At 43.8% G+C, this 21,417-nt stretch overlaps 1 long non-coding RNA gene across 1 annotated transcript in view; it reads right to left on the reverse strand.

Annotated features, from left to right (window-relative positions):
- Positions 1–2,959: 2,959 nt before the first annotated feature.
- LOC144817894 (uncharacterized) overlaps positions 2,960–21,417 on the reverse strand; it is a 187,868-nt gene continuing 169,410 nt past the window's right edge. Inside the window, exon 3 of the long non-coding RNA XR_013606995.1 lies at positions 2,960–3,797. This is a non-coding gene — a long non-coding RNA (uncharacterized LOC144817894). The remainder of the gene's footprint in view (positions 3,798–21,417) is intronic.

A 21,417-nucleotide genomic window follows, 5' to 3' on the forward strand; every position in this document is an offset into this window, starting at 1 on the left:
CCTTATCCTGGGGGCGCTTGCCCATTACCGAATTAACCATGACAGGATTAATCTTGATCCCGGCCGGTACAACTGGTTGCGCCGCAGCTCCTGGTGCCCCCACCTGGATGTTGCAGGAATTGTAATGTACTAAAGCCTTGTGTACCCCAACTATGGAGGCATAGAGTAATCGTAACTCAGCTATAGGGACTGTTTGGTAACGCAGATGCAGTGTGAACCGGCCAAGACTGGCCAAGTGGCCCCAGGAATAGACAAGGGACCTAACCAAACCACCAAACCGCAGATACAGTGTGGGGAAGGGCACCATCAAACCAAACATGATACTGTCAAGCCAAAAGAGGAATCTCCTGTGTCTTATATGGTGCATAGGCCACAGGCACCACCGTGGGAGCGTACTTATGGAATGTACCATCATCTGCATTAGCAGCAGGAAACGTAACCCAAGAGTAGAAAAGCTCAAATAGGCATGCTGCATCAGCACTAACCACAAAGAGCACCGCCATACCATAAGCGGGTACCCCGTATTGGGTCAAATGATGACGGAGTGGTACACGACTATGCTGAGCGATGTCAATGTCACCCATAAGGACACAGTACAGAAAAAACTATCTAAATGAATTGTAGTACAAACGGGTAGTAGTTAAAAGTATGAACCTTTTTTAAAATCTTAAGCTTGAATGAACGTATAATCTATCCATATAGGTGGGTTAATCCGTCACTGCTGTCAACCAGAAACAGGAGTGATGGTGTCGTGGACTGTTACAAGCACTACTCGAGTGTCTTGAATATAAAACCAAACGTTATGTGCGCCATGTTGCAGGGATTCTGCTTAGGTACAGAACTGTGCGCATGAAACCTGGACCTCAGTGACTTGTGGTGTACCAGAAACTCACCTCAGTACCCAGAACCCCTATCCGACTAGCATCAGTATCTCATTAGCTCTCCGTCCTACAGCAAAGCTACCAATGATTAGACAACCCAGAAAATGTGACTAAGGGTACTTTCAGGATTGGTGGGACTCAAGAACACTCTTTCATTTTTATTCTCATACGAGTCCACAACGTGAGTAATCAGAGACACAGAAAAGTTTTAAATGTTTATTTTTAACAACGTGCTCTAAGATGCAGTATTTTGGCTAACATAAGTAGTCATATGATTAGAAATAATGCATTGTTACAATTCCATAAAACACAAAGGGAGAAATCATGTTATAATGATAGTGGAAACAGGTCATATAGCGCCTTGTGAACCACCCTCACCTGCTAGGAACTAGGTTTTATAATAATAGAAGGTCTCTTAGGCTTGAATGGGGAACCCCTTACCTCCAAGATCAGCAGAGGTAAACACATCTCAGGATCAGCAAAGCTCTATGTGTCTTGAAAAGGTTTTCTTCCAAGTGCCCAAATCATGCATGTAGTGCAATATTAAAGGCACGAGAATTTCAGTCAGCTGCACCTGTGTTCATGTTGTGTCTAGAGCGTGGGCCGATCAACCTGAATAACAGCCTACATTGTTAGGTTGACCTTGAAGGCTTCTGCACGCAGTGTACAGACTAAGGTCGCGATGTAAGTCTAGGGATGTGCAAAACAGACCGGTCTCATGCGGGGAAAATTAAGCAGTTCAACTTACAACAACAGTTACATGTAGTGTCGTGTGCAAAAGCTGCAAAGTGGCAAAATGGCGTCTAACTTCTAATAAGCTTATGCTCACATAGAAATGTGTACTAGCAGGGCCCTGTCTTTACTACTGAATCAAGGCACTTGTTATTATGGGGGAAAGGGCTTTGGTAAGTGAGATACCATCATTCCTGCTTCTTACACCCCTATCCTTTGACTTCTTAAAACACTTTGATTCAGGGTGGGAGGTATTGCCACAGAAAGAGCATGAGTGCTTGAATTTACACGTGCCTGCTTCTCTGGTACATGTACACCTGTTGAAATCCCAACATGCCCCCTTTTCCCCCCACTGCCGCTGTGGCTAGCCGGGGTGAATGACCGAAAGAACTGAAATGACTGGCCTTTGGCACTATCATGTGGCCCATGCCCCAAGTGGTCTAACCTCGAAATCATGTCAATCTGATCCCATGTGAGGGCAGGATCGGAAGCCTTCGCTCTCCTAAAATCCTTATTGTATTCCTTCCATCCTGCCCCCCCATATTTGTCATGCGCCCCAGTGTTCCTGCTCTGGTAGCATGCCATTTCTGCCGGTAAGCATGGAAACCATTCCACCATGACTGCCATATAGACTAAAAAAACCCTCACCCAGTTAATCATGGGCTCCTCAATTCTATATTCCTGCAATTCACTTGCCCATTCTCTAGGGAGCATCCAATCTTTTTTTTTCTTGACCTTCTCCCTTTCAGTTTCATCCAGAAGCAATGAAAACATATTGAAGTAACTCCTTTCCAAATTCGTTCTTTGATCTCCTGTGTCACATGCCTTGCCAGTTTTTCCCTGGGCGTGCACGCTCCACCCACACCTAACAAAGGCAGTGTCTACTGCTTACCTGTTGCAGCCGCCCCCGGTGGCTCCGCTAGCTTCTCCTTTGCCGCGTCCGCACCTGTGCTTACTTCCGGCAATTCCTTACTAGCCCCAGGAAGAGCGGCCAAAGTCACTGGAGCACCCGGAGATAGAGCTCCCTGCTCTTCGCCTGGCTTATGCCACTATCTTCCTGGCCTTATCCAGAATGTTCTCCCCGCTGCCAGACAACCCTGCCGCCGGGGACCAGTCACCCACCTTCTCTAGCCAGGGGAGGACAGCTGCTAAGCTGGCTACCAAATCCGGCTGAACTGGAGGGACTCCCGCAGGGGCCCCCACAGAAGGGACGCAAGGGTCCTGTGGGCTGGTACCTAATGGTCCCAGTTACCCCCCTGTACGTGACGGAGTATCACCCCCACCCCTGCCTGGTGGAGTACTTCCCCCGCTGGCCCTGGCACCCCCCCCCCCCGACTGCTGATGGGACTGGCACGGGGGCCATCGGCTCAATGGGCCCATTCGCTCCCACCCCTGTTCTCGGGCCCCTCCTTTCTTCGATCTACTCTTCTTGGGCATGGGAGGGAATGTTGCTTTGGGGCCACTCGGGTCTTCTGGGCCTTTCCTCTACCTCTTCATGCCCATCAACCTCCTCCCTTAAGTCTGAAATGGCTTGCCCCATTTCATCAACCTTTTTCAACCTGTCCTCCTTATCCAACATTTTACGCATCATTGCTTCCATGAGACTCTCCATGCGTGAGCGCTGGTCGCTCCACTTTGCCTTAGGGGCCATAGCACTGTCACAAGCGTGTGCTGCTACTCCAACAACTACACGAGCTGGATTACCACCCAACACAGCTATGAACCCTTTGCGCAGCCCACATAGACTAATACTAGTCACCACTACACACCCACAAGCTACTCGGCCTGGTTCACTGCCCTGACCCTTACCTCACCAAACGTAGGGGCCCAAGCACCCATGCAACCAGTGCCACACCCACCAGCTAATCCAGTGAGTCAGGTGAGTAACTCAAACCCGCGTGGCTCCCAGAAGCACTGGAATGCAGGCCTGTCCGTGTCCCGTGGAAACAACACGAGCGCTGAAGTTCCCCAGGCGAGGCTTCCACCAGCACCCCAAGATGATGCGCTCCTCAGGCGCTGTGACCTTCACATCGTGTTTCTCCCCTGTGGCGTGACTTCTCCTCAATGGAAGACAGAAAACAGACACACTGCACCCTGAAGCCTGGTGGTGTCCTTGTGACTTTTTATGTCCTACTGCCAGCTGCTGCTCCTCTCTGCGAGTTTTCCTGCCCCTGTGTTGCCAACCTGCATAATAAAAGAAAACAGAAATTGCTGCCAATTTGAACAAAATCTCCCGCTGTCTGCCTGCGCTCTGCCCTCTCGGATCGTCGACTGAGTCCTCCTTGTCCTGAAACCAAAAAACAAAGAAATTGATTAGGCTTCCTATCGAGGCCGGAGGAGCTATGCTCCATGTCAGCTACGGGGGGTGGCAAGCAAAGAGGCCGCTTTTGCCACTCCCCGGCTTTTTTGGGCATTCTGGAGCCGGCTCTAACCAGCTCGCCGGCGCTTTCTCTATGCGTGCCCCGGCAGTGATTCTTATCACTTCCGGGTCATGCGCAGGCTGACCAATCCCTAGGCGAGGCACGGCCACCGCGTCCCCATTGTGCGTGGGCCAGCCTGCCCCGCCTCCCTGCGACGTTATCGGGGGCCGACACGACTGCCATACCTGCGGCGTGGCTGATGCCGGTCCCTACCTTGCTTGTCGCGCTGTAGCTTCCATTAAGCAGGTCCTGGGGTAGAGCGGGGCACTGGGTGGTGGGAGGAGGGAAACAGTGAGAGGAGGGAAGAAATGAGCAGAAAGAGGAAAAATAAAGATCAGAAACAAGCAGAAAGAGGAAAAATGAATTTTAACAATGAGCAGAAAGAGGTCAGAAACGAGCAGAAAGAGAAAATAACAGACCGAACAAGCAGAGAGGAAAAATAGAGGGCAGAAGTGGTCAGATAAAGGCAGAAAGTGAGTAGAGTAGACACAAACTAAGGCAGCAGAGGGTAGCAGACTACGGGCTAGCTAAACAGAAGCTGGCACGCAGACCTGCTCAATGGGGTAGCGTTGTGGCTTCCATTACGTAGATCCTGGGGGGAGGGCGGAGAGCTGGGTGGCGGGAGGAGAGAAACGACCAAAGAGGGAAGAAACGAGCAGAAAATGGAAAATAAAGGCCAGAAACGAGCAGAAAAAGGAAAAATAATGTACAGAGAAGTAGAAAGAGGAAAAATAAAGTTCAGAAACGAGCAGAAATAGGCAAAAATAACAGGCAGAAATTAGCAGAAAGAGGATAAGTGAAGGTCAGAAAAAGCAGAAAGAGGACAAATAGAGGTAAAAAAGGAGCAGAAAGAGCCAAAATAATGGGCAGAACGAGCAGATAGGGGCAAAAATAGAAGGCACAAGTGGGCCGATAAAAGCAAAAAGGAAGTCAGAAAATGAGCAGAGGAGGCCCAAACCTAAGGCAGCAGAGGCTAGTGGACTGCGAGCAAGCTGGACAGAACTGTTGCAACGGGGAGCTGGGACAAGGACCTGCTTCCAGTGACTCAAAAGGAGAACCCATCACAGTTCCAAGACTCAAAATGTCAAATCCCACGAGAGACCTGCCAACTGAAAGATGTTAAGAAACCTTTGAGACTGACCTTGGGCAAGGGTGGACAAAAGATAAATGTGCCCCTTCTGTGGATTCTTATATATATTCTAATATATCTCCTCCCCCGGTGTCATGTTTAATCTTTGGCCAAAAAACGCTCGCCAGAGAATTGTCCAGTGACAGTCGGGCCCTGGCAGTAATCTGAGGGAATGTGTAGGGATATATCAAGAGTTAAATGGGGGAGGGGATCCAGAAGTGATATAAAAATCAGTCATCACACAGTTAGGCCAGATGTTGTGTCCAGCGTGCAGCTGGGCATCCTTGTAGCCTAGACTGCTTCAGCATTTCTACGTCCACTACCGTCCAAAGGGGTGCTCTGTGACGTGTAAGGAGCTTTGGACAGTGGAGGGAGGGCAGAGCTCTACAGTGGATAAACAGGTCAAACGCGGGCTTCTTCCGCACATGCTTAATCAACGCCATGTGATAGGAGTGGTCAAGCCTCAAAAATTTCCCTTTCCAAGATGATGGTCAGTGTAAAACTTTCTGCATGAGCTTCTCTACTCAAGAAGAAGTCCAGTCTTTTCCTGTGATGTCAGTTTCTGTTTGACTCGTATATGAAGGAGGCATTAACAGGTGAAAGCAGCATCACAATGCATTTGTTCCCTTATTTTATGTTACTTTTATCGCACAATTGCTTCTATTTTTGTTGCTGATCTTTTTTCCTTGCATCCTGGATTTCCGTTGGATCTTTTTCTTGCTACCTTTGTTTGGCTCTTTCCCCTTCCCTGATGTCAGGGTCATATCTATTTCTGAAATCCCTTCACCGTCAATCAAGAGCTATTGGATTGAGGTTTTCTTACTCCTAGTCCTATGTGGGACAAGGGACATCCCTTCAGTGTGGTGTAACAGCACTTCACACATGCATAATTTATTTATAAAGTTTTATATAGTGCGAACAAGATTCCGAGGGATATCAGAGCGCTTTACAATAGGATGGAAGGAAGGACATAAATGCAATATCGACATCATATAAGAAACAAGAATGATCGCATAATTACAGGACAATTGAGTTGAGGAGAGTAATACAATAACATGGTATATAGCGGGCTACGAAGGGGGTCATGCGGTAAAGAAGAGCAGTATGAATTGATGGTACAATGTTTGTAGGATCAATGACTTGGAGCAGGTGAACCTAGCCCAATTAAGGTACAGTCGGGTTCTGTATTTTATGCCCTTGCAGAATTATACTAATGTTTGTGTGCATATGCATGGGTTTGTTTTAATTAATTGTACCGTGACTGGGGTTGGCATCCGTGGGTGTTTAGTGATTTATTTTGTGCATCATGAAGAATGTACCTCAGCATCCAAAATTCAATGTCAATTTCCTTCATGAGTTGCTTTCAATGTTTTCCTGTTTGTTGCATGAGTGCAAGCTCCATGGGACGAGAACATTTGTGGTTTTGAGTGTACTTTGCATGGGGCATGCTCCACAGCCTGTGCGGTGCTGAGTGTACTTTGCGCGTGGCCACTGTGTCCACATTTCATCCACTGGAGTGCTTTTAGTTCTTGGGTGCATGCTCCTGTCTACGAAGAGTATGGATTGCCCACTTAATGTGCTCCCTGTGTGCTGTTTGTGTGGAAGATGAATGTGCTGCACTTGGTTGAAAATCTGAGGTCTGTTGCATGGAGGGTGTCTTCATCACTGGGTGCAGTGCCCTTGTGCTGTTTGTGTGAAGGATGCAGTCTACACAGGGCTCCATGCCCATGTCTTCTCTGTGTGGAGGGTGCGTGCTGCACTGGGTGTTAGACCCATATGTTGCTTTCATGAAGAGTTGGTTTGAGGACTATTGGCTGGTCTTATAAAGAGTTTATTTTCCACTCGTTTGAACGCCCATGTGCTGTTTGCAAGGAGGGTGCGTTCTTCATTGGGTTGAAGCTCATGTGCTGTTTGCAAGGAGGGTGGTGTGTTCTTGATTGGGTTGAGTGCCCATGTGCTGTTTGCAAGGAGGGTGCGTTCTTCATTGGGTTGTGTGCCCATGTGCTGTTTGCAAGGAGGGTGCGTTCTTCATTGGGCGAGTGCCCATGTGCTGTTTGCAAGGAGGGTGCTTTCTTCATTGGGTTGAGTGCCCATGTGCTGATTGCAAGGAGGGTATGTTCTTCATTGGATTGAACGCCCATGTGCTGTTTGCAAGGAGGGTGCGTTCTTCATTTGGTTGAACGCCCATGTGCTGTTTGCAAGGAGGGTCCGTTCTTCATTGGTTGAGTGCCCACATGTTCTTTGTGTGGCTGGCTGTTTGCAAGGAGGGTGCATTCTCCACTAGGTTGAAGCCCATGTGCTGTTTGCAAGGAGGGTGCGTTCTTCATTGGGTTGAGTGCCCATGTGCTGTTTGCAAGAAGGGTGCGTTCTTCATTTGGTTGAGTGTCCATGTGCTGATTGCAAGGAGAGTACATTCTTCATTGGGTTGAGTGCCCATGTGCTGATTGCAAGGAGGGTGCGTTCTTCATTGGGCTGAACGCCCATGTGCTGTTTGCAAGGAGGGTGCGTTCTTCAATTGGTTGAAAACCCATGTGCTGTTTGCAAGGAGGGTGCATTCTCCACTAGGTTGAACCCCATGTGCTGTTTGCAAGGAGGGTGCGTTCTTCATTGGTTGAGTGCCCACATGTTCTTTGCGTGGCTGGCGGTTTGCAAGGAGTGTGTGCACTCCACTGGGTGGAGTGTTCATGTGTTCTTTGCATGGATGGTCCTTACTCTACTGGTTGTGATGCCTGTGCGGATGGTTGATATTGGGGTTATTTTTTGTTGTGTGTGCCTGTATGAGTGTGCAGTTGAGTGCCCCGTGCTTGGGGGCATAAGGTGTAGGTTGTCTAGGTTTGAAATAATTTGTAGTATGGTGTCTGAGAGGCTCACACATATTTTACTTTAACTGCTGATATTGGCTCTTTTAAGCCTTAAATCTCGGTTGTGTTCTGTTGCTATTCTTTGTGGGGCAAGATGTGTGGTCTACTCTATTCTGTCCTAACCTGGCGTGGAATGTTGTATTGTGATGTAGAATCTGTGATGTCTTTAGTGAGTGTTGCATCTCTGTATCTTTCAGCTTCAGTCTACAGTTGGGACTGAGCAGGTTACATCATATATCATGATGGGATTCCCATACCTGTAACGTGTTCCTGAATTCAGATCCTATTCCTGTACCTGCCTCCCTCCTGCATCTCCTCACCAGCATTGTTTGTAGTGAGAATGTTGGGAGACAACACAACTTTCAACTACCTTGTAGTGTAGTTCCTATTATCCCAATAGGCTCTGCGCATTGGAATAATACCTCCAATAGTATAGACCTAGACCAGACGTTAACTAGGTCTTCTACTGTCGATATTAGACTTAAAGTTTTGGGTTTGCCAGCTAGCCCAGAGTTCACTAGAAACTTTCTCGAATAGGCAAGGAGGAGTTGAACCTCCCTGGATAGACAAGAAGGGATTTAGTTTCTGACAACCATAGAACATGACAACTTTGCTCTCCCCTAATCAAGAGTGTATCTCTAGAGTCGTGTGAAAACAAAAGACAACTTATTTTACTCAGTCAGTACGTGCATTCTTAGTTTCACCAGATTGTAGAGAAAAGGAAGAGACGGGCGTGTTCAATAAAAGATGTTATTTATTGATCAGTCTCTTTTCTCGTACAAGAGAAATGGATCGATATTATCGCAATACTTATGGTTAAGTAAAGTGCATACAATAAAAGCAGAATTATAAAATAATACTGTAAAAACATTGATATGGTTTCTAAGCCATACGTTATTTAAAATGGACAGAATATATACATACACATATACATTTAACTAATAGTACTCAACTGGTGCTTCTAACTACGCCTACCCCAGTGTACCTGACCTAACCCTAATACGTGGGCGGGGATAGAAAGTAGCAGTTTAAGTTAAGTTTGTTTTGCCAAGTGATTGACTCAAGAATTCTCTGCAAGGGGTTATTCAGCTCTGTACCTGAGATCTAGGATGGTTGAGGGATAGTATCTCTCGTCTGAGGTCTCGATATTCCAAGCTGCCTGCGAGGGCTGCTCGGAAGCGCCGGAGCTGGATTTCTCGGCAGGAGAAAGCAGCGTCTCGTTCTCAGCGCGTCAGGAAGGCGGGGCAGCGCCAGTGGGCTTCGCTCTCTGCTGGGCTTCGGCAAGTCTCGCTGCTCCGATCTCGTCACCACCGCGTGTGTTTGCTTAAGGCAATATCGGTAATATTTATACCTGTAAGGTGCCGAGATTGACGTAAGGATGGACATAGATACGTCAATAAGGGCTGGTCGTTAGCACATTCTTTTACTGAAGTTCTCGGTGAAATCAAAACAATGGCCGCAGGGTTTTTCCCAGGTTGTCATAGGTTTGATTTGTTTTGAGAACTCCGTATGCCTTATCAGGGGCTGGAGGAATATTGCTTTTGCCTAATTAGATGGCAAGCGTTATGACCTAATCAGATAACGCGCTCCTGTGCCGTGGTCTGGCGTAATCAGATAACGGTTTCTGCATCATGGGATGGCTGCTAGTTAATTTGTTAACCAGAATAGGGTCAGGAATAGGGGGATCGATACAGAACCTATAGGAATACATCACACCCACTCCACGCTAACTATGGCCATGTTTACGAATCTAGGCATAGTAAAACATACTGTAGAGTATCGTGTATACCTTACGACCCCAAAATACATATAATGCATTTCGATATTATGTAATAAACGGGAAAAAAATAGTCACATGTACTATATGCACTTAAGCAGTAGACTAATGCTAAACTAATCACGCATGTATACATTATTAGTAATTGAATATGAGAATTACACATGAAATGGCTCTTAATACAGAAGAAAAGTTCGAGACCACTTCATCACAGTTCAAGAAGAAAAAAATGTTATGAACATACCAGCGGGCAGCTAATGTCTATGAAGGTTCTAAAAACAGAAATTAGTTCTCTAAGAATAGTTCCTACTTTAAGCAGAAGAAAAGTGTCCCGTAAAAAGTAAAAAAAAAATATTTTGGGGCTGCTAAAAAAATTGCTGTCCGTGGACTGGAGGAAAAGTTGATCTTGCTACTTTATTATTAAAGTTGAAGGCCAAATTCAAGGTGTCGGGAACGCCGTGTGCTAGCTTGTTCAAGAGTCATTATTTCTGCTCTGGTGAGAACATCATATCATTGAGACTGCTGAAAAAGCTGTCAACAGCTTCCTGTGAGAGTTCCACTAACTCGGAAAAGGATGTAACCATGCATTCATGTGCATGATTGTCTCCATTGACGTTTTGAGTAGTATTGCTGACAGAAGGTTGTACCTGATCGATGCTGCTTTCATCTTGATCTTCACTACCCCTTAATCGTAGTGGTGAAGTTTCCACGAATGCCGTCATCAGGATTGGCAGCCGTTGAGGGCAGCACAATGCATGAGCCTTTACCGGACCCAACAATGTTTCTGCATCCATTGGCGCATCCGATTGTAGCGTCAGACAGGTGTCCAACACGCATTCTTCTCCGCACAGCATGCACCTTAATACAGGTAAAACACATCTTTGCCATATCGGCCGAAATGAAAGAAACCAAGTCATGTTCAGGTCTCTAAGCCGGGTTAGTCCCAGGATTTTTGATATCCGGTCCAGGTATCCAATGGCTCGGATTTTTTCTTCCCTTGTCGCGGGTGTTTTGTCTGTGACATGGTTTGCCATAACGAAATATAAGGACTAAGAATAGGATTCCTGCAATTAGTCCCAAAATGAGGGGAACTCCTCCAAAAATCGAATGGACGAAGTCTGGAAAAATACCCAGTATGGCTTTGAATTATGTTAATGCAATCGAAAATACTGTCTTAAATACATTTGAGACTCCACTGGTATCAGAAATATTTAAGATTTCATTCAGGATTTCTGCAAAATGTATGGGGGAATTAGTTGATAATAATGAGTGAATCTCTGCAGTCGTCCTTGCGACTAGGAGATCATACGTTTCTTTTGATGACGTGAGCCTGGTCGGCGTCTGAAGAAGCACTGTTTTCATTCTGCTTAAAGTATCAACTCGAATAGAAGTAATTTTCAAGTTAGGCCATGCCCTTGCCTCCCTGTCTGGAAAGGAGCTGGGGAACAATAAGCGTCCACAGCACATGACCTTCGCAGTCGTACTAACGAGATAAGGAACCCCGGGCAGTAGACTACAACATCTGCGATCCACAATTAGAATGTAACTCCCGTTATAGAGTCTTTTAAAGAATGGTTCTATCTCTGTTGCAGGTGTGCCTAGCTGGTGACATGAAAGGTTATTTGAGTTCCCTTCACAGGCTCCATGCAAACTAATTCCATTACACAGAAGTGTACCGCTTAGTGACCTCGCACAATTATTGCCACTAAGAAACACTTTCTGTCCTTTATTACTGACACATGCATGTGAATAGGGCAAGTTCCATGTTGTCTTAATGTACCCTTTTCCCAATTTTTCGTACATGCCAGCCTGTATATATTTTAGGCAGTATTGAAACCTGAAAGTAGATATCGGAATATTAATTATCCCATGTATTATCCATTCAATGACAGGTCGTTCTGACATTGTCAATGGTAATCTCTCGAGTTTCTCAATGCTCAGGATTGTATAATCAGCACCCTTCTGTGCCATACTGATTTGTTTATCAGTAAGGTTAAAGATATTGAATAGTGACGTTGTGTTGATTAAACGCCAAGGCACATAGCCTGAACGCAGATTTTGTAACGTCCAGCCAAGCTGTACAATAGAACGCAATTGAGACTGACCGTGTTGTAACAACAGTAAGTCTTGCGATATTATGTTGATTGCTGATGACACAATGCTGTCCAATGAAAAGATTCTGGAGGACAGAGTCATTAACCCATTGTCCACTACAGAAAGCGATTTTTCCAAATTAATACGGTCAATTTCCCGTATACTTTCTGCTGTCTCAATTTGAGTTATCTTCCAGGCCTCGTTGTAAGCTGCATATATAGAGGCTGCTATGAAGCGTTTTTGACGCTGTTTGCGCGGTCCCATAATGAAATCACGCAAGTCAGCACCATCAGTAAGTAAAGTTAGGTGTTGCTTAATCTCTGTCAGTGTGGAAGTTTGTAGCCATTGAAGGCAGAGTTTGCCCACACTGTAGGTGGTGATTATCCCTGGGTGTTGTCTTTGGGAATATCTAGGGTCTGGCCTGGTCAATGTGAACCCCTGTGTTTTGTTCAGGAATCTGTCTTGACAGTTATTAGTATCTGTGGGCCAGATCAACCATTGTTTCCAATCAGGATTTGTTCTGTTTTGGTTTAATACAAAGTTTACGTCTATCTCTTCATCTGCAGAGTTATTGCTGTTCATTGTTGGTTTTGGAATAGACGGTTTATTTAAGTCTTTGATTTTGGCTAATCCAAGACAGGTAGTTTGTTGAATAGTTTCATTCAAGAATATAATTTGTTCTGGGATCATGCAGGCTCTAAACAATGATTCTATACCTTGTACTTGCCATTCTTTTGTACCCCAAACACTTTTTACTTCAACATTTTTGTCCCAATAATCAAAACCAAATGTATTCATTTGTTCAAAAAATGAGTCCGAATATATCAATTTCGTGTTTGTAAGCATGGTTTTTGTTCCTGTCCTATTTGACAATTTGAAATAAAATGTTTCAGCATTACTTGTGTTGAACCCTGAAAAGTATGAATATTTGTCATAAAAGGTTCTTGAGCTTCCTTTTGGAGGGGTTGCACAATGTTCCCATTGATTATAATTTAAAACATTTCTAGGTTGTGCTGATTTATGTAAAAAATGGTTACCATAGTGGTTGTAGCAGTACATACTGTCATAATTAGATGAACCCTGCAAATAATCATGTTTGGTAAATTTAGCAGACATCACTAGGTCAGACATCATGTCATTAATACTTTCAAAGTCCCAATCATCAGCAAATGAGTTTGGTTTTACAAAGTCACTCAACGAGATCTTGATTTGGTGTGGATATTTGAGGATTTCAACCGGACCATAAATTTCATAGTCAGTATTGTCCCATGCTACCCCACCCGGTATAGGATTGGCTGTGAAGTTGACTGAAGAAAGTTCTCTTTTCTCGACGTGTGAAGACGTGTGTGGCTTGAGGATCAAGTTGATTTTCTGGCTTGCTGTGTCCATTTTTGCATATTTTCCCTCAATGAAGCGTCCCAAACATAGTATCATGATGAACCAAAGTATCAGGATAAATACACCAAAGGACACCCAAAATTCAATCCATGGAGAAATCAGATAGGTTTCTTTCAGCTGTTTCAAAAGTTCCTTAGCTTTATCTTTAAAAGTTTTTGTTGATGGCTGTGTCTTTGATTCACTTAGATCTTCAGAAGAATCATCAAAGTTGATGAAGTAGCCGGATGCCGTTCTGTCTATTGTTCCAATTGCTTCAGGATTACTGTTTCTTGCAGCTTCAGCATATTCATTTGTTACTTCATTGTAGGTTGGTGTGTCTCTACTAAATGTTTTTATTTGGGTTTTCAGAGGTGTGAGTTCCATTGCATTGTTGCATATTCCTTGTTGTTGTTCTGTAGGCGTTTCGAATGTGATTAGCCTTTTAGTTAGCACCTCTGTACTTGTAGCAAACCTCGGTGTTCTACTACTTATCGGGAGTCCACTTGGCCTACTGTTTGTTATCGGCCACATGATTGTGGTTTTACCAGGTCGATGGATACAACTCGGTTCTCCTTTTTACCAGCAAGTGGCGGTAGTACAACTGTTCTCGTCCCGTTGATGGACAAGACAGGAACTGCTTTTCTGTAAGAAGGCCCAAATTCCTTCTTTACCGCGATCTTTTCTCTGACTAGATCCCCGATTTTTGGAATCCAGACAGGTCTTGCTGGGACAGGTGGTGGTTCTTCAGTGGTTGTTGGCTGCTGTTTCAACTTTATGTTGCTCAGGTCTTTTCTTGTTTCGTTTAAGTCCTGTAAAATAGCCAAACGATCTTTGATATCAAAGCTTTTTTCTTTCACCACTGAAGTCTGACTGTCAAGATCTAAGACTAGCATCCTAGTCCCAAACAGTAATTCGTACGGACTGAATCCCCTCAGAGAATTTCTTGGCAAGTTGTTTAGACTACGTTGGACACTTATTAGATGTTTGACCCACCCAGCTCCCGAACCTAATACCTTTGCTGTTATAGATTGCTTTATGCCTTGGTTTTTTCTTTACACCATCCCGTATCCCTCAGGAAGGAAGTGAGAAGAATCCCGCTTCGCTATGCTCATTTGGCCGTGCTTTCCCACAAGCTTGAGGGCTAAAGTGAAAACATTGGTCAAACGTAGCATGCTCCTAGCGTATATGCCATTTAGACTCGCAAATCTTTGTATAACAGTCCCGACGTCAGCCGAGTGCTGGGGTCTACATTTATAAGTGGAAACTAGTCTTTATTTGTTAATGGGACGCATTATTTACACTTGTTTCACTGATTATTGTTTAGCCCTTATTGAGTGAAACGCCATGGTATTACCCCGTTCCTCTCGCCGCTGCCATCTCTGTTGCAGCCCGGGCATTTTTTTACAAAAATGTGATGATGCAGGCTCATGCCTGGCCACCAGTACACTGATTGTAGTTCTTCCAGAGAATCTTTTAGTTTGAGGTGTCTGAGACCCTCGCCCATATGTGCGTCTGCTATTAACAAAGTTCTCCTGTCCTTGTTTGGAATTACTCTATCCCCCACTCCAGGGATTCGAGCAAAAGGAACGGAGTTCGCATCGATTATGTATGTATATTCGAGTGGGTAACTGATCGGTAACGCTGAGCAGTCGCCTTTTGATGACGTTTTCACCGCCAGCATTGTTTCACCGTCAATGTATTTTACTGCACGCTTTTTTCTAGCTACGGAAGCCGATTTAGTTGCTACCGCTGTGGCTTTCTCAGCCAATGAATTCCCTGCAACGTGAACGCCATCACGCTGATGACTCAGTGAGTGTATCACGTGAGTCTTTGGTAGTTCTTTTTTTAACAGAACTATTTGTTCCCAAAGCAGTTTTTGCTTTATTGTTGCACCTGTGTCATCTTTGTAACCGTTTTGAATCCATTTCTGTAAATCGCTGTTATATGATTTGACGCAGTAATACGAATCGGACACTATGAGTGTCGGGAATTCGCGATCTGCATTATCTAGCGCCATTTTCAATGCTATTATTTCAGTCTGTTGTTCTGAATTAGTTTCTACTGAGTGTGTTTTTGTTAATAGAGGTCTTAGTATACCTCCGCGCCACACTTCTTTTGTAATCTCACATGTGGGGTTGTATGCTTGTTCTCCCCAAACGGATGGTTGAGCATGTCCGTCTGTATAGATTACACAAGCGTACTGTCGTAATGGCAGAATGTCGATTGGCAGAGGGAATATTCTTTCATATTCTAGATATTTTAGTTCCTCTAGTTCTGGATCAAAGTAGTATTTTACTTTGTCCATTGTAATGGAATTCACCCATTGTATCCATTCCGGATTCAATGCTGTTGTTGGTAAATTACACGGGGTTGTTAATGCCTCAAAGGCTGATTCTGCTGTTCTGACTGTGATGTGTCTACCGTCAGCTTTATCTTTTTCTCTAGCTATTGCGGTTTGAACTGCATGAACAATGTTTTCTTTAATGCTGAATTTCTTTTCAGCTTCTGTGTACAAGTGTGATTTGAATGTAATTGATACCTTTTCTCCCTCATTAGAGGTCAGGTATGTGAATCCGCATCTTCCTGGGATGACTCGAATCACAAGGTTGCGTGTGTTATCACGTGTGTCTAATTTTGTTTTAATTAACATATCTGTTTGTAAGGATCTCAGAATTTCTGTGTGTATTTGAGTCCAATTGGTTTTTTTAAAATCTGGTTTTATTAGATCATAAAGGGGTTTGACCCTTTCTGCGTAATTTGCAATGTATGTTCTTCCGAAATTTAGGAAGCCTAGAATTGACTGTAGGTTTTTTAGTGTTCTAGGTGCTTGGAGTACGGCACATTTCTCTAGGAAATTGTCAGCCAGGCTTTTGCCTTCACTTGATAATTCATATCCTAAGAACAGGACTGTTAGATGGGCAATTCTAGATTTTTTAAAGTTGAATTTGTAACCCTCTGCCGCGAACCCAAGTATTATGGTGTTCACTCTCTTTAAGTGAGTATCCAAGTCATCGTCTGTTAGGTATATGTCGTCGACATACGATAATGCTTCGTCATCATATGTTTGTAGTAACTCTGTTACTCTCGCTGAGAATAATCCTGGGCTGTTCTTGTACCCCTGGGGTAACCGACAGAATTCTTTTTGAGCGCCATTTATTGAGAACGCTGACAAGCATCTGCTCTCTGGTGCTATATTTTGACAAAAGAATCCATTAGAGATGTCTAATGTTGTTTTATATTTTTTGCGCACTATGTTATTCATTAGTGCAGCACTATGCGAGTTTTGTACTGCAAAAGTTTTGCAACATGAGTTAAGGTGTCTGTAATCCAAAACTAGACGATATGAATTGTCTGGTTTGGAGACAGGAAACAAAAGGGTTGTTCATTTGTGAGGTGCAAGTTTCAATCACCCCCTGGTATTCTAGTTGATCTAGAATTTCTTTTACCTGTTTTTTAGCTTCTTGCTTGATTGGATACTGCCTTTGTGCAGTAGGTTGTGATTTTAACTGGATTTTGTGAGGAGGAGACTCCTCATCCCATCCTACATGATTTTTATATAAAGCAGGAGCTTGAGCTACTGCCCACTTTTTTGCAAGTGTATATTTTTTATGAATTGGAATATGATTTGAGAAGGCAGGCATAATTATTTCTTCGCCATGTGGGCACTCCCTGACGAACTCTGGTGGCCAATCTTTTTCAGCTAGAAGGATGTCATAGCCCTTGGAGAGATTATCCCAAAAAAGGCCCCTTATTTTCCTAGTCTTATCCCCTTCTATACGTAAAGTTATTTCATATATTTTGTGAGGTTTGCTAACTCTGGTGTCTGCAGTTTCCACCTGAATGTATTCATTCGTGTCCACTGTCTCCAGATGATTCATAAGGACTTTGCGTGCTATGTTCACTTCTGCTGCGCTGTCTAGCATTGTCTGAGCCCACTCTCCGTTTTTCAGCTGTGTCCTCAGTATTCTCGGCATTGTTGAATACTTTAATACTGGCTACCTTCTTTTTTGGAAACTGTAATTTTTTATTTGGATGAGCAGGTTCCTTGTCTTTGGACTTGACGTGCCCTTCCCTGGGTTCCGATCGTCCTCTTCTTTCCGATTTCTGCGAGGAAGTCTGAAAAGATTGAGAGGGACGTGTATCAAAATCTTGATATCTATCCGGTTTCTTTATGTTATCCCTATTTCTAAGGTTGTATTTTTTCACAGAGGGCTCCCTTTGGGGAGACTTGGGTCCTTGGTCCGGAGATCTTTCTCTCCGCCGAGGAGACCTTCCTCTGGACTGGAATCTCTTTTCTTTTGGATTGGATTGTTTGTTTCCATCCCAGTTCTTCTTTTGACTGTTTAGTTTATTTTTAATAAATATTTTTTCAGGACTTTCAATTAGTTGCGGTTTTACTGGTATTCCACCCAAACTATCTCTACCTAGTTCTTCATAGGATTTTTCTATAATTCTGGCAATTTCAGCTGGTTGGTCAGCTATATCTGTCTCTTTTAACCTCTGGCGGATCGCCACATTCGCTGCTTCTCCTTTTATGTTGGCTAGTAATATTGCCGAGACCTGCTTGAAGTCTTTTAGTAATTTCATACTGAGAGTTAAAGCGGGTTCTGGACCGTATTCGTCTTGAATTTGTTTTAGCACATCTGGTATTACCGACATGGATGGTACACCATGTGTTTTTGTGTAAATGGAAGCAAAGACTGTACCCCAAGTGTCACAGTCCTCCACGTGTGGTGCGATTCCCATTGGAAGACAGATAGTCAGAATCCTGTGTTTATCCACAGGGGTGGTGTCTGGAAACACCGCCTCTATTTGGGTGATTTTTTCTGCTAACCAGAATGGTATTTGTTCCCGTTTAGCTGGTACTTTACCTAGGCAGGACTGTATGTTCTGTGGTGTAATTTTATTTGTGTTCCCCTGATGTGGGGTCAGCTGTGGAATTTTAACTACAGGTTGGATGGTTGAAGTCCGCATTACATATTGGACTAGTTGTCTATATATTTTAATTAGTTGTTTTAGTTGTACTAAAACATCTGCTGCAGACATTCTTTCGATGTCTGGATGTGGTGTGTATCCGGCTAGGACCGGCCATGTTGCTCCTGGTCTACCTAGTGGACCGAGCCTGGTGATGTGATTATTATGTTTTAGGGCGCCATTAAACAAGAGCAGGTGCTCTTGGAATTTGAGTGGTACTTCCACTTCCTCGAAAGGAGTGTAGGTATCCGGAGGTTCCTCTATTTTATAATAGTGGAACTCCTTTGTTACAGCATTTGCTGCTGGAAAGTTTATCCATGAATAGAATACCTCTGTCTGCCGATATTCGTGTGCCTCAATTACGAATATGACTGTACCACCTCTTGGTGTCAGTCCATTGTCTATAAGTTTTAACGTTATAGATCTTCTTATGTTGACCGGGATGAGTTTTATATCCGGGTCCGCTTCTTGCATAGTATTATCAGCTTCTATTAGTTCAGCTGCTAATCTAGCTCTCTCTCTTTCATCATCACTTTCTGGCATTTTACTGTCAGGAAGGTTATTCTGTTTGTTTGCAGATCAGGTTTCTTATGGAAACAAAGATTAGATGCACAATATTTTGGAACAGTGTATCCTTCAACGTTGATTGAACCAAGAACCATACATAGGAGTTCCCTCCTGCGAGGTTTGGCGGATTTTACCTCTCACCCACTCCAGACGTCTTTGGAGTATTATGGGAAAAAGGGGTCTGAGTGAAAGAGCACGACTGAGTTACTCTAAAGTCTTGCGTTAGTTTTATCGCCTATCCAAACACGTTGGGCGCCATGTAGTGTAGTTCCTATTATCCCAATAGGCTCTGCGCATTGGAATAATACCTCCAATAGTATAGACCTAGACCAGACGTTAACTAGGTCTTCTACTGTCGATATTAGACTTAAAGTTTTGGGTTTGCCAGCTAGCTCAGAGTTCACTAGAAACTTTCTCGAATAGGCAAGGAGGAGTTGAACCTCCCTGGATAGACAAGAAGGGATTTAGTTTCTGACAACCATAGAACATGACAACTTTGCTCTCCCCTAATCAAGAGTGTATCTCTAGAGTCGTGTGAAAACAAAAGACAACTTATTTTACTCAGTCAGTACGTGCATTCTTAGTTTCACCAGATTGTAGAGAAAAGGAAGAGACGGGCGTGTTCAATAAAAGATGTTATTTATTGATCAGTCTCTTTTCTCGTACAAGAGAAATGGATCGATATTATCGCAATACTTATGGTTAAGTAAAGTGCATACAATAAAAGCAGAATTATAAAATAATACTGTAAAAACATTGATATGGTTTCTAAGCCATACGTTATTTAAAATGGACAGAATATATACATACACATATACATTTAACTAATAGTACTCAACTGGTGCTTCTAACTACGCCTACCCCAGTGTACCTGACCTAAGCCTAATACGTGGGCGGGGATAGAAAGTAGCAGTTTAAGTTAAGTTTGTTTTGCCAAGTGACTGACTCAAGAATTCTCTGCAAGGGGTTATTCAGCTCTGTACCTGAGATCTAGGATGGTTGAGGGATAGTATCTCTCGTCTGAGGTCTCGATATTCCAAGCTGCCTGCGAGGGCTGCTCGGAAGCGCCGGAGCTGGATTTCTCGGCAGGAGAAAGCAGCGTCTCGTTCTCAGCGCGTCAGGAGGGCGGGGCAGCGCCAGTGGGCTTCGCTCTCTGCTGGGCTTCGGCAAGTCTTGCTGCTCCGATCTCGTCACCACCGCGTGTGTTTGCTTAAGGCAATATCGGTAATATTTATACCTGTAAGGTGCTGAGATTGACGTAAGGATGGACATAGATACGTCCATAAGGATGTCATACGAGCTGGTCGTTAGCACATTCTTTTACTGAAGTTCTCGGTGAAATCAAAACAATGGCCGCGGGGTTTTTCCCAGGTTGTCATAGGTTTGATTTGTTTTGAGAACTCCGTATGCCTTATCAGGGGCTGGAGGAATATTGCTTTTGCCTAATTAGATGGCAAGCCTTATGACCTAATCAGATAACGCGCTCCTGTGCCGTGGTCTGGTGTAATCAGATAACGGTTTCTGCATCATGGGATGGCTGCTAGTTAATTTGTTAACCAGAATAGGGTCAGGAATAGGGGGATCGATACAGAACCTATAGGAATACATCACAACCTTCCCTGAAAAATGGTGGAAGTTGTGAAGGTTAGTCAAATTTGCAGGTTTCTCCAAAAAGGGTTGAGCCTTATCCAATTTTCAGAACATCAGGGAACAAATCTTGTACAAGTGACAAGTTCACCAGTTGGTCCAATAGGAAATAATATGTGATTGGCCAGTTCCTTACCAATGTATCTGGGTATGCATTAGTTAAGTTGTTTGAGGTTTTTACGTTTATTATAGTTTCTAGTAACTGACGTGCTGTGAGCTCAATGAAATGAGACTCGGTCATCACAGCACTGAAGTATAGTTTGCACTTGACCGGGGGATCCGGTGTAGGTGGATGTGAGAGGTTGATGAACCTTACCATCTCATAGAAGAATTGTAGAACATCTTCAAATTTAGATTCTGGGACGTTTACCGGGTCACCGGATGATGAAATGAAATTACCCCGTTGTTATGTGGCTCCCCCTTCTTTGATCTCTGAATTTACTGGCTTTACAACTCTTTGTATTTTACCACAACTGTACACCATTCATTTGCTTGTGCTTACCTCTAAAACGTGTTCTTATTTGACCTTTTTAACTTCTCTATAACACCACATTACAAGGTACCTTAAGTATACATATGTTGAATAAAGTTACGTTTCTTATGTGCGCTGAAATGTATAGTTACATCACCCAAAGATATTGGGCTATAGTATACAAATAAGATCATAGCTACTGATGATGACTAATGTAGTGAACAGATGGTGTTACTAGTTACTCCAAAAATCATTTATACATTGCATAGGAGTAGATATGCCCTGAGATGGAAAACAATCTGCGGATGTGTTTCATCCACTTTTAAGAGTGTGACTACAGGGAAGCGTTTCCTCCCTCCAAGCCGATAGGGCCTGATGAAAAGCCTAAAAAGATGAGTTAGGACACACCCAAGAAATGCCCTAAATAAACCCCCACTCATATTTGGCCATATAGTATGTAACACACATATATATATCTATCTATAT

Source organism: Lissotriton helveticus, chromosome 2_1, assembly GCF_964261635.1.
Source record: "Lissotriton helveticus chromosome 2_1, aLisHel1.1, whole genome shotgun sequence".
NCBI lineage: Eukaryota > Metazoa > Chordata > Amphibia > Caudata > Salamandridae > Lissotriton > Lissotriton helveticus.